This window comes from Saimiri boliviensis, chromosome 3 (genome assembly GCF_048565385.1).
Source record: "Saimiri boliviensis isolate mSaiBol1 chromosome 3, mSaiBol1.pri, whole genome shotgun sequence".
Classification (NCBI taxonomy): domain Eukaryota; kingdom Metazoa; phylum Chordata; class Mammalia; order Primates; family Cebidae; genus Saimiri; species Saimiri boliviensis.
The window spans coordinates 156,525,849-156,540,139 of NC_133451.1; the positions used below are offsets into that span (position 1 = coordinate 156,525,849).

Consider the following 14,291-nt stretch of genomic DNA (forward strand, 5'->3'; position numbering starts at 1 on the left):
GAGCTCTAAAATCTCATACCTCTCTCTGTTTTTGCTCCCCAGTGAAGTTCTGTATTCTCTGTATTTCAATTCTTCCTTACCTATTATATTTTTATAACTTTTATATAGTTTATTTGTTAAGTTTGAAAGTAAGCTTCTCTGTATTTTACTTGCAGGACTTACATAATTTTGAACTTTACCTTATGGATGGGAAATTACATATATGATTTCCTATTTCAGATTTTATGTCCCTTCAAAATTTTCCCAGCAAAAAATCAAGAAAAAAACGATCAAATCCAATCTTCCAGGAACCTGTGTGTTAGTCTAAACTTTACCTTGAATTACTCTAGTAACAAGTTATTGTGAGAAATGTGAAGATTTTTGATACCAGGGAATAACTGATTTCTTTCTGTGTTCTCAGTTATCTGTGGATCTTTCTCAACAGTCACCCACATATCTACAGAAAAAAAAAATTACTAAGATTTTCAAGACTTATAGTACATAAACCGATGCCTTATGTACTGACTGTTCTTTTTTTCCTTCTTTTTAAAATAACTGGGTCATATATTTCTTTGTATATATTCTGCCCTATAAATAGGCCCTGTGAAATTTTCATCTTCTATATTGTTCCTAGTAACTTATAGCCAGGGCTATTACTAATATGATGTCCTCTTATTCTCGTATATTTTCATCCTCAAGATACAAGATTTTTGGTGTTTAAAAAATATTCCTTTTTAAAAGGGGTGGACACGGTAGCTCACACCTATAATCCCCGCACTTTGGGAGGCCAAGGCAGGTGTATCACCTGAGGTAGGGAGTTCGAGACCAGCTTGACAAATGTGGAAAAACCCTGTCTCTACTAAAAATGCAAAATTAATGGGGTGTGGTCTTGCATTCCTGTATTCCCAGCGACTTGGGAGGCTGAGGCAGGGGAATTGCTTGAACCTGGGAGGCAGGGATTGCAGTGTGCTGAGATCGTGCCACTGCACTCCAGCCTGGACAACAAGAACAAAACTCCATCTCAAAATAAATAAATAAATATAAATAAAAATATTAATTTTCACCTATTAACTTCCATTCATTTTCTGAAGATTTTCTTTCATCTATCTTAATAATTATATAATTATTATATGTATTAAGAAAAAGGAAGGCAGCAAACCACACTGCCATGTGTGTACCTATGCAACAACCTTGCATGTTTTTCCCATGAACCCCAAAACCTAAAATGCAATAAAAAATTTAAAAAAAGAAAGAAAAAGTTGCTATATTATCAATTAAGTATTTTGTTTTTATAATGTCAAAAAGATTATGGGATATTGGAGAGCTGGAGTTTTGAAATATAATACACTTAATGAGTAATCTTTTAAATTTTCAGAATAAATGTACAAATAATTACATATTTATATCTATGTTTGCCCATGTAAACATATGTAGATACACCCAGATACATTTATGAAAATATATATGATTAACTATAGATAGACATATATATGTAAGAATGTGGGCATGTATACACATATTGCCTTTTTCGAAAATATATCTGACATAATAGCATATTCAGTAAAAGTACAGGTTACTATATCTAAATTATTTACTTGATATTAGAAGACAGGTTATACTAAAAATTGCCTGCAAAAAAAGCCCACATTTAACAGTCTCACAATTAAACATAGAAAGTTTCTATTGAACCACAAATTTGCATAATCCAGCTATCATAAGAAGTCTGACATTTGCATTAGTTATATAATATCAGTATTTTTTGTTTTTAAGTTTAAAATTGCATTGTATCAAAATATAGTCAGGGTTGTATATTCAGACTGATCACCTGCTGGAAACCTAAATCATAGTTTACTTTTACAGTTTCTGAGTGTTCACATCTAAGACATGTTGAATTGCTGTTTGGAGAGATTTTTATTATAGATATGGTTGAGATATCACATTTTGAGGAAAACGACCAATAAAATCTTTAGACTTCCTCACATGAAAAATACCTGAGTTCATATTCTGAATCCTATCTCATTGGCTCTTCTTCTTTTCTTTCTAATCAAATAGATTTTTAACTTTGAATTGTGATCATAATGCATTCATCACTTTAATTAATATTACAGAAATTCTACAAAATAATTTAAATTTTTGCTTTTTTGTAACATAAACATTGAAGATGTTTTTGCACAAATATGTATACATAATACATTTGCTAATATGTTGCTAGGGTTATTATATCTTGAAATGGGAACGATCATATAGATTATTCAACTCCACTTTCTCCCCCATACTATTTTATTGTTAAAGAATCTTCTGTGTTTTAACAAACTATTGCCACAGAAGCATGTGCCAAAATATCAGAGATTTAATTTAAAAATGTATTTACTACTTTATCTTTGTCCATCCATAATTATAATAGGTCCTTTGAGTTAAAGCGGCCATCCTTTTTATAAAGTAGATACTTACCTCTATTTCCTTTTTTCTTATATTATTTTTAATGTAAGACAATTATTTTTACTCTTAAATCTCATGAACACCTATTTGCTCAAAATGTAACAAATTGTCTTGTGCTATAAAATAAAATCTTTTATCCAATTAGAGGCTTTTATTTCTATCCTAGATTATCTGTGTTTTGAATTCTTTTAGAGGAGATACTTTCATTTCATTCTCATGTGTGTTGCATACAGTGGTATTGGATGTGGTTTAAAGGGACCTGCAGTCTTCTTTGGACAGTATAGCTATCATGTACAATTTATGGTGCGTGCATGAAACTAATGGTTATTTCCCCTTATCTCCCAAGCTTTTCAGTGCTCTATACTCTTAGCATAATGAATAAGCCAGCTGTTGTCATTCACTCTATAAAACAAAAAAAGCACCTGTAACACAAAAAACAGTAGCCAATTGGACCAAAGTTGTTGTTGTTGTTGTTGTTGTTTTTAATAATTATTAGCTATTATTTCTATTCAATATGGCAGTTAGATTCAATTCTCTCTTAATTCTTGGGGCAGGTCAGTCATTTTCAAATTTAAAACTATTCTCAAACCAATTATTACCCTCTAAAGGAAATGTAAAAAATATAAAAGAAAAATTGCATTTGATATATTTGCTTCTAAATAGAAATGAAGCAGTACATGTTCTGCCAAGTTCAAAGCACAACATAATGGAAGGAGTTATTTTTAAGATTTTATATTTAAAAAGGTAGAGTTTATTGTATATGCTATCTTTATTTGATAAAAATGCATGCTCAACACCAGAAAACAAAATGATAAAGTGATTACAAAAGGTATTAATTGCAATCTGAAAGGATAGTATGATAAAACTACAATGTTTGTGTGATCTGTCATTTTTTTCTCAACTATAAAAGCAATTCTTTATAGCTATGCCCAAATATGATATTTTTGTAGAAAAAATGCTTTAAAATTTTTATGAACCATAAAAATATTTGCTTTTCTATCATACAAGTGTATTCTCTTTCTTTCATAATGTAATCTATTACCTTAAATACTCTTAAGTACTGTATTATCTTCTTTCTTGTACCTTCTGTTCTTGACACTCATACTGAATTATCCTGTTCAATTCTACTAAATATAGAAATCATATCCAAGTAATCACAGGGAATACAGACTTTTTGTTTCTACTGTTATATTATTAATATTCCACAAAGTATGTTATTATTAATATTAATAATATTATCAGTATTTTATATATAGATAGATCTTGACTAAAATTTATTATTTTTAAAATTAGGTTTAAAATTATGGTTTGAGTAAAATGAATAATTTTTTATTTTAAATGAATTTGCTATGATTTGGTGATTAGAATAACAAAGGTAATATGATACATCTGAGAGTGTCAAAATATTCTATGGCTAATGGTTGGTCTTAGGAGATCAAATGGGGAAAAAGAGAATGAATTATCAAAAATACTTCATGAATATGGCCATTATTCATAGGAAAAATAATTTAATTATAGATAAGAGTAAAGTAAGCTGACATTTTATAAAGCAATAGTATCAGATTTCCTTTTTTTGTGTGTATGTCAATCTATTAAAACACTTTATTGGTTTAGACATCAAAATCAAGTACTTTGTTCAATGATCTATATCTTTTTCACATAAGGTCATCCAGTTATATAAACTTGTCTATTATAATTGAATATGTGTCTAACCACTACTCATTGTAGAGTTTATATAATTTTAACATGCCACAAAATATTACAGGTCAAATATATATCTGTTTAGAGATCAAAATTATTTAATGGAAATCAATTGTTTCATCAGGAGCTTTTACATGCTCTTATACTTTCCAATTTTCACATTTTTTTCCTTTTCAAAGATGTACAAAAATATCTTTGAGAGGTTTTAAATGAAGTTCTAATTATGTGACTAGCTTTTGTAATCCAAACTAATGCAAAAGAATAAAAACAGAATCAATTTATAACTAAGAATATGAGTAAATGTATGTACAGTTGTTAAATTGGACCTCTGTCAATTTTTGCTGATGTCCAAAAATGTGAGATGACAACTACTCTCACTTTCGATAATAAAGTTCTAGATCACTTCCTCATGAAGAGCAAAGGCTGTATCCAAGAGTCAAATCAGAGACAAAACACCAACAGGCTTGAGCCTTTTTAAAAACAAGTTAACATATCTGAGAAAGAATCAAGGAATTAAGAAGAGAATTGAACTGGAAATAATTATCTGTGTTACGAGGGTCAAATTCACTGATACATAGGAGAAGCTTAGAATGGATTCTTTTAGTCGTGAGAATTCCTTAGAAAACTTAATATGGGTTTTATGGAATTTGAGAAGCACAGTGGACTACTGTAAAAATTATGCTTAAGAAAGTTTAGTCAAGAAACCGAGTAAAGTGGCCTGCGGGTTGTAGCTGCAAACTCATCTACAGCAACATAAAAGTCCTGTAATGCCAGCATACCACATAAGAGAATCATTCTGATGTTAATTCAGATGACATTTGCCTGGAGAGGTAAAGAGAATTCAGCAAAAATAATGTGGGCATATATATTCACATCCCAAAAGAGAAAGCAGCTGTCTAGAGGTCAAATGTTGGGGATCCTCAAGGGGCTCTGAAAGATGTCCCAGAAGAGAATACTTTTAAACATCTTTCAAGCTCAAATTAATCACAGAACCCATAAGCTAGGCATATATTGATTTCTTAATCCTCCTTCCTTTTCTGGCTTTTATCTGAGAGGTCAGTAAAGACATTTGGCATGGGAAAGGTGTAGAAGTGCAAAGCACTAATTTGAGGACGCCATCCCCATTCCTCAGTTCCATTAAAGGCTTTCAGGGTTAATTCTGAACTACAGAAAAAGAAATGTTTTGTTTTCAAAGGAAGTACAGAATTTTGTCTGTTTAATTAGACTGGTTATTTAATGACAGTTTAATGACTTTAAATCATTAGAGGGTTGTCATTATCTTACTGAAGAGTTAAGTCATGAGACCTGTCTTAGATCTCATCCAGGTACTGGGGAATTAGACATCTAGCTTCATAGAAGAACATTTCTGAACAAGTAAAGGGGAAAATAATAAGATTTTCCCTATTATTCTCTGAGTTCCATTTATTCAATGTGAAATTCCTCAAATTAAAGACATGAATGATTCTTAAGAACTCTATTGTTAAAGGTATTATATCTTGTCATTTTAGGTAATGCTATAATTACAACTGAAATGTTAAATTATGTTAATAATATTTCTATTTTAGTGACCTACTACTGCATTGTAATTTTATAAAATTAATATATTTTTCTGTATTTCTAAAAGTTTCTGAAGATTTTCTTAGCATTTTAATAATATTTCAAGCAGCTGACTATCAATTCTAGTGTTTACATTTTGCTGTTAGAGATTTCCCCCAACTTAATTCGGTTAATTTTAGCATATATTATGATTTTCGTAACTATTTTCTTATGCATTTTTTTTCAAAATACATTAATTTAATGAAAAAATCACTTGGTAGGTATTAGATGATTAATTATCTTTGATTTGTTGCTAATTTGTATGTTTTTCTATGTGAAGTATTATAAGCAGAAAATCTACTTACATTATTGTAGGGAACCAGACCTACGTCACCTGCAGGTACCCCATATTGGGTGGTGACAAAGGAATGATAAAAAGACAGATTAAGAGAGAGAGTGGGACCAGGAGGCCATCAATCATTACTTTGGAGGAAACAGTGAAGGCCCTGAGCTCTAGTCATACACACTATTTATTGATTACAATCACTTTGATCTATAGGGTAAGGGTGCAGTGATGGTGGAGTGAATCAGTGAACTGGAAATGGAGTGTCATCCTAAGGATTGATAACAGTGGTGGTTTGGGAATTTCACAAAACAAGAACATGTGGTTCTCTTTAGCTTATTATCTATGTACAGCTAGTGAAAGCATGGACCTTACAAGGAGCCTGCAAGTCTGGCTACGTCATAGTGCTATGAAGCAGTTTCACATTTGTGAGCAGATTGTGGTAAGGAAGCCTAGGTCACCCTGCACCAGAACATGAGGCATGAAGAGGCCTTCCTCCTCAGAGGCATCCTGCGGCCTTCTGCAGTTTGTGGTTCCTTGTTTATGTGTTACTCATAATCAACTTATGTAGGCACTCTATAAGTCCCTTCTCCTTTGCTGCTTTCCCAACACATTGTATTGCAGGCTAAGTAATTAACTTGATATTTGCAAAATATACAACTGATAGTTCCAATATTGCTTAAATTTTGTCAAAATTTCAATAAATATTTTACCTGAATAGAAGCTAGTTGGTTTTAATGCATTTTCCTTATGTTTTACATGCCTTTTGAATTGACTTTTAATTAATAAGAGCTTTATTATGTAGCCAACTCTTTTGTAATAAAGGATAAAATATGGACATTTTGAGGGAATTATTCTAATTCTATTGGTATGCAGCCAACAACTTCATCAACCAACAAATAGCTCAATTACTTTTAAATATGGCTGGAACCAATAAGTTATCTAGAAAGAAAAGGGTAACAAGGCTGAATATATAATTAGACTGCAGTGTGTCTGAAATGTATGCTAAAATAATTGTTTTGTAGTTCAGTGGAAAGCCAGTAAAATTTTGAATGCAAGAAGCTGGCATAGTCAATACTTACTTTGATTCTGATTCATCTCTTGGCAGTGTATGTAATTTTTTAAAAAATTGAAAAGACTAGAATAAGAAAGAATATAGGCCATTGAGTAATATCAGAAATTAATAATATTCAGAGTATAACTAGCTAGTGGCTAGTTAAATTAAATAAAAGGGTAATTATTGTGAAGAAAGAATTTGCTAGAATCAATTTCTGATGTAAAAATGTAGATTAAGAAATAAATTCTAATTGTTATGCTAGAATAATATAAATTTTATGTGGTCATGCTATCCAAAAATAATTACATACTGATAAGAGATGTGTTCAGGGACAATCTATTGTTGATTATTTTTTTATTCTGAGAGTAAGCCCCATTCAACTGAATTAGGCTGTGTAGTTTTCCATTGTGTGGAGCATTCTATGAAAGACTGAACATTTGTCTGTGCAATTGAGGGGAATAACTTTTATGTCTTCTCTTATTTATTCTGTCCTGTGCCTGCCCAGGTGTTCTGTCCTCTTGATATCTACCAATTCGCCTTGCCTCATCCCATGCCATTAATTGCTGCTTTGCTGGCATATACTCTTGGATTAAAATATTTTTAAGAAATACTTATCATGTTTTGTATTATCCTGGCTTTTGGTGCTTCAAATAAAAATTACAAAGCAATTGAAGCCCTAAAAATGGCAAATAAATGAAAAGAAAAATGGATAGAGTGTCAAGCATGAGAAATGTCTATACATATACATATATAAATACACACATATATGTTCATTTTATATATAATTATATAAATATGAATTATAAATAGAAAAACAATTGGTCAGAAACCAATTCAAAACAATATTAAAGTTCATGAAGAGTCTGGTTACTTCAGATGCACTAAAAGTAATAATACTTGGTTTATTTTTTTCTCTGCAAAAGGTAGAGACTAGCCTCATTTGCCTCCTTGCAGACCTCGTGCATGCTAAGCCACATAATCATATGAGAATGCAGCATTTAAGCTTGACAGAATAATAAGAAAAATTTCTTTTTGTAAAATTGATTCCAAGTTTAACTTGGCTTTAATAAAATAGCAGGATATAAGACCTTAGTTATTCTCACAGCAGAAATTTATGCTGGGACTGAAACCATTCATTTACACTAAATAAAAATGTAGATGTTTCTATCTTCAAAATGATTGTGGAACTAGTCTAATGGCAAAAATTTAATAATATTTGGATATTTATTTTTATATATTCAATTTTATAATACTGTGTTATATTTTTATGATATACAGAAGTTTAAACATTCTGGCACAGAAATGAGGCAGCACAAAGAACCCTTCATTAAACTTATTCACTCTGAATTACATAGAATCAGCATTTATGCTTTGGCATCTTTTTCTTATATTTTATAATTTATAGTTTCCTACTAATTGTATGTTTTGCTATGAATATTCTTTCATTTTCATGACTTGGGAAATCAAATGCTAAACTAGTCTCTGAGTATATATATATATATATATATATATATATATATATATATATAATAACCAACTTTTTCTATCCAAATATTTTCTCGTATTTTACTTGTCTTAGAAAAAATTCATTAAACTGGCTGGTTTGTACAATAGTTACACATTAAATAGAATTGCCTCATTTAAAAACTATCTTTTCCCTATGAATTTTTATTTTATTGTTGAATTTATTTCATTAATGTCTGCTATTTAACTTAGCTGCCTTGGTCAATTTTCTAAGGCTAATGAATATTAGCATTAACTTGACTTAGTCTACTGAGCATTATAAATGTCAGAAAATGATTTCCTCTTTTCAGCAGTTGTCTTCTTTACAGCTTTTTTTCTCCATATTTTTTGACTCCTGAAAATATATTTGAGATTCTATTTTGCCATGGTTTTGCTTAACATCAAATAAAATGCACAAATAATTTATTCATATATAAGCTCACCATTAGCAAGCTTACACAAACCATTAAACACATTATTTGCAGGTTTGTAAATTACATTTTTTAGCACAAACTATTGCTCAAATCCACTATATATTTTATAAATGGAAAAGAAATAAACAGGGTCAATTGAATCCTTTTAGCAAAAAGGTTTTAAATTCTGCCTTAAGTGAACTTATTTCCATTCATTATTTTTGGACACATATAAATATGGACACATACAAAGAATGAGAAGAAATACTTCTTTTTTGTTGAAGAATATGTTTTAATTCTATTCATATCTGTTGAAGCATAAGAATAATAACTTGTTTAGAAAACCATGAATCTTATGTTGTAAAATATACATAGTAAATAATTTTTAAAAATTAATTATATGTTTTTATTTCTGAAAAGTTATTATAAAAAGAAAAGCAACTAAAAATAAATCACTTCTGTCTTATTTTCTATTTCCTTGCTATTTTTCTAAAGATAGCTATCTACTATCACATTTCTAGAGTATCTTGTGCCCAAAGAGTGTTTGATATAATTATTGAGGGTACATTTTTTCTGTATGTTTTATAATTTTGAGTGAACAAAAAATACAAAAAAGTGTGGTAGTGGTTATTAGATAATGTTATTATATGGCTATTGGTTGTTACACAATGTTATTATGTAGCTATTAAATCTGTTTAACTCATAAGCTAAAATAAGTAGTTGTTTTTGCATATAGACATTTTGACATTAGCATTGCTCTTTAAATTAGAATAAATATTAACAGGACTATATGCATAGGGTTTGGAAGGCCTTTAAGGAAAACCACTAAAGGTTAAACAGACACAACACAATGTAAAAATGTAACATCTCAAGTACTCATGGTAATCAAGAGAAAGATGTCTTCAATGATATTAAATGTTACATTATTTACTCAACACTTACTTTGATTTCTTTATCATAAAGGACAATTACTAGGTGAGCTTCCCATACTCACTTCAGAGATACTTAATATCCAGCTAATTCATTACTATTTCAGTAAGAAAAATTACAGATATTACTATCGATTACTTTGGAAATCAATTACTACCCACACAGTGCCTAAAACCATACTGAATAGGAGTTGTCCACTCCTTACAATTCAGAAATATACTGTGTGATAACATTCAGAGAGAGATACTGTGAAATTTTTTGAGTCCTAAAGATTTTATTTAAGAATATTATTGTATATCAGAAATGACAAAAAAAAAGTGGTGAAAATGAATCATCTCACTTCATATGATTGATTCTTAAAAGATGACATCATCCTCCCTACTTCATTTGTCTCCCCACTTCTTCACCCCCACCAAAAATGCATAAGTGCAAATAAATGGTTTCCTGTATATTCCATAGAAGTATTCAATCTCATAAATATCACATATTAAATTGGAAGTCAAGTGTTCTGTCTTAACATATGTGTTAGTTGCTATACTGCTTTCATGTCAATAACAATAATAATAAAAACAACTAATACTGAAACAATGAGGTGGATACTGTAGACATTATTCTTGGGTCTTAAGATTTCAAGAATTAAATTTAGTTGTTTCCTTGTGGACCTAAATTAGGTCTACGCATACATTAGTCTGTGTCCTAAATTCATGCTTATTGACATGAGCCTTCTTTTTAAATTGAACATATGTACAGATATACAAGCCAGTCCTGGGAATTCTATAAATGAGTGGGGAACTTTTAGTAAAATTGCTGTAGAGCTGTATAATTAAAGTACAATTAGCATAATATATATGTAGTTAATATAATCTACTTCAATTATTAGTTATTAATCAATAATTTAATCCCAATTCTTTGCAAAACACCACATGAGCATTAAGATAAATGATAAACCCATTTGGTATTTTTCATTCAGAAGTACAATATATGTAAATTCAGATCTTATATAGCACCCTATGAGTAATACAGACTTAAGTATTGAAGTAGATAAGACAATTAGAAGACGATTCAGGGGGAAGATAAAAATAATGAGTCATTTTTATACTGCATTTTAGAATCTGTAAATGTATTACATCAGAAGTCAGCAAACTGTTACAGATCCCTGGCCAAATTATCTAAATTATCTACATTGCTTATTTCTATGAATCAATCATATTGGAAAACATCCACACCTGTTTATTTATATATTGTCTATGGCTGGTTTTGTACCACAGTTGCAGAGGTGAGTGGTGCAACAGGAACCATATAGCCTGTACAGCCTATGCTACTTGCAGCCTGGATCTTTACATAAAAATTTGCCAGCTTTTGCATTATGTCATTAGAAAAATGTCATTAGGAAAAATATTGAATTATTATAGAAAAGAAAAAATAGAAGAGACTTTGGAGAAAATACTAGCATAATGTGACACTCAATCCTTTCTACTAAAAAGAACAAGAACTGTTGAATAAAATAAAATAATTCAAAATCTGTAAGGAAGGGTCAACCAAGAAGGGCATGTTAACCAAACTTTTTAAAATTTCAAGCTGATATTATATGAGCTATGGAGAAAGGGTTTAGGTACTAGATCTAAGCATATATTATTATATCTAAGGATTTAGGTTTCTAAAACAATTTTGGGACAGGCAATAAAACCTACCTTTTGTTTGATAAATAGGCAGAGACTAAAATCTGGAACCAACTTCATAAAGCTACTGGCCTTTGCTGAAAAATTAATATCAATAATAATTTTGTGTGTGTGTGTGTGTGTGTGTGTGTGTGTGTGTGTGTGTGTGTGTATGTGCAGCAGTCAGAAAATCAGACACAGGAATGGGTTGAAAAGATCACATAAATATTGACAATCATATGCATAAATGTAAAGAAATAATTATGATAATTTGGGAGGCATTCAAAAATGTAAGAAAAATGGATGTAATCAAATTTAAAGCATATAAAGCCTTGAATTATTTAACAAATGGGCATAGACATTGATCAATATTAGGCATATTTCATATACATGAAAATGTTGGGCTACTATGAAAAAAATATAATGCATAACTTTCTAACCAGTATGAGAAATTAACAGAAAAAAAAAAAAGATTATGAATCAGATGAAAAAAAAAAAAAGCAAGGAAAGGGGAAAATGTGTTAGAGGTATAGGAAAAAGCTTAATGAGCACAAAATAACATGACAGGGTGCAGTCTAAATATAAAATAATCACAATAAATATAAATGAATTAAAAATGCCAGCATAATCAATCTGGATTAAAAGACATGGATAACTCACAATTTGCAAAAGTCAGAGTAAAGCATAATTACACAACAAGAATAAAAGTAAAACTGTGTGAGACAAATAACCAAAGAAATATGATTTAGCTATACCATCAACAAGAATATAAAGCAAATACAAAGTAAATTACTTCATATAAAAAATGTTATGAGATAATAAAGAAATCACTAGTAAACTATGAAATTACAAAATTTTATGCCCTAATAATATAAACTACTTTTGTAGCATTCAAAAATAATGAAACAATAAGAAAAAAATTAAAAAATTCCCAAGCAGTGGAAAATTTTAAACACAGTTTTTAGAGAGATTTCCACATCAAGTTGAGATTTTCTTTTTCAGATGCGGTGGCTCATTCCTGTAATCTCAACACTGGGGAGGTCAAGGTGGGTGGACCACCTGAATTCAAAAGTCTGAGTTCAAGAACAGCCTGGGAAACAAGGTAAAACTACCAAAAATACAAAAGAATTAGCTGGGCTTCATGGTACCCACCTGTAGTGCCAGCTCCTTGGAGGCCAAGGTAGGCGGGAGGTTGCAGTGATCCAAGATGGAGACACTGCATTTCAGCGTGTATGACAGAGTGAGACCCTGTCTCAAAATAATAATAATAATAATAATAAATTAAATAAGAAAAATAAAAATGAGAAGAGACATTTTTCATTTTTAGCTAGAATATAGAACGTGTAAATAATATAATTAATTATTCATCAAATTTATATATATATATATATATGCCTATCTAAAATAATCATGTAATACATATTTTCAAACACACATGGAATCATTATAAACATTGAACAACTAGGTCATGAAATTTTTTCATAAATATCAAATAATCAGTATAATATAGAAAACATTTTCTAACTACATTGTTGTTATAGTATATCAGAAATAGTCCCTACCAAATTACTAATATATGAAACTGAAAACATGTATATATATAATTAAAGAGTAAAATAATAAAGACTAATGGAAATATATGTTTTCATACACATACACACAATTAGAATTAAACGGTGATGAAAATATGACTTTGTTACTTATACTTCTATGCAGCTTCTTGTAACATAAAGCCCAAAATAACAGTTGTTCATTCAAAAGAGAAGTTTATTTCTCACACACACATTAATTTAGAGCAATCCTTGGTATTGAGACACGATCATCCATTACCCAAGTTTCTGTCATGTTGCATTTGCCAATATGTAATTTAATTTTACCCACCTAAAAAGGAAGACTGATCAGGGAAAGAACATACCCTGTTCTTTAAGGACTCTTACCAGAAGTTGCACATAGTTCTTTATTTTATATACCTTGACTAGTTGTTAGTGATACCTCCACCTACTGATGCAGAAGTTGGGAAGTGTACTCATTCTTATGGTGAGACTGGAGTCCAGTGGATACAATTAAGGTTTCTTTTACTATAGAAGATTAGGTAAACAGACACTAGGAGACAACTGATAGCTATCGTAGTCACAACATGTTAAAACAGAGAGGCTCAATAACCAGAAATCAAAGCTTTAAAGAAGTCATTTCATCAGTAGCAGAATATATATTACATCATTTCTCTTGAATTTATTTGCTCTATTTAAAATTGAATTGTTTTTATAATTTATTAGATATATTTCTAATAAATTTCTAATTTATTTCCAATAAATGTCATAATATATATGTTTCTTTGGAAACAAAATATACTAAATTCCAATACTTTTTTATTATTATAATTAAAGTTCTGGTCTACATGTACAGAACATGCAGGTTTGTTACTTAGTTATACACGTGCCATACTGCTTTGCTGCACCCATCAACCCGTCATCTGCATCAGGTATTTCTCCTGATGCTATACTTCCCCTAGCCCCCTACCCACCAACAGGTCCTGGTGTGTGATTTTCCCCTCTCTGTATCCATGTGTTCTCATTGTTCAGCTCTCACTTATGAGTGAGAACATGTCATGTTTGGTTTTCTGTTCTTGTGTTAGTTTGCTCAGTCTGATGGTTTCCAGCTTCATCCATGTCCCTTCAAAGGAAATGAACTCATTCTTTTTTATAGCTGCATAGTATTCCATGGTGTATATA

The 14,291-nt window shown here is 30.3% G+C and overlaps 1 long non-coding RNA gene across 1 annotated transcript in view; it reads left to right on the forward strand.

Annotated features, from left to right (window-relative positions):
- LOC141583934 (uncharacterized) overlaps window positions 1–12,655 on the forward strand; it is a 114,616-nt gene extending 101,961 nt beyond the window's left edge. The window contains exon 3 of the long non-coding RNA XR_012516765.1: window positions 12,562–12,655. This is a non-coding gene — a long non-coding RNA (uncharacterized LOC141583934). The remainder of the gene's footprint in view (window positions 1–12,561) is intronic.
- The last annotated feature ends 1,636 nt before the right edge of the window (window positions 12,656–14,291 follow it).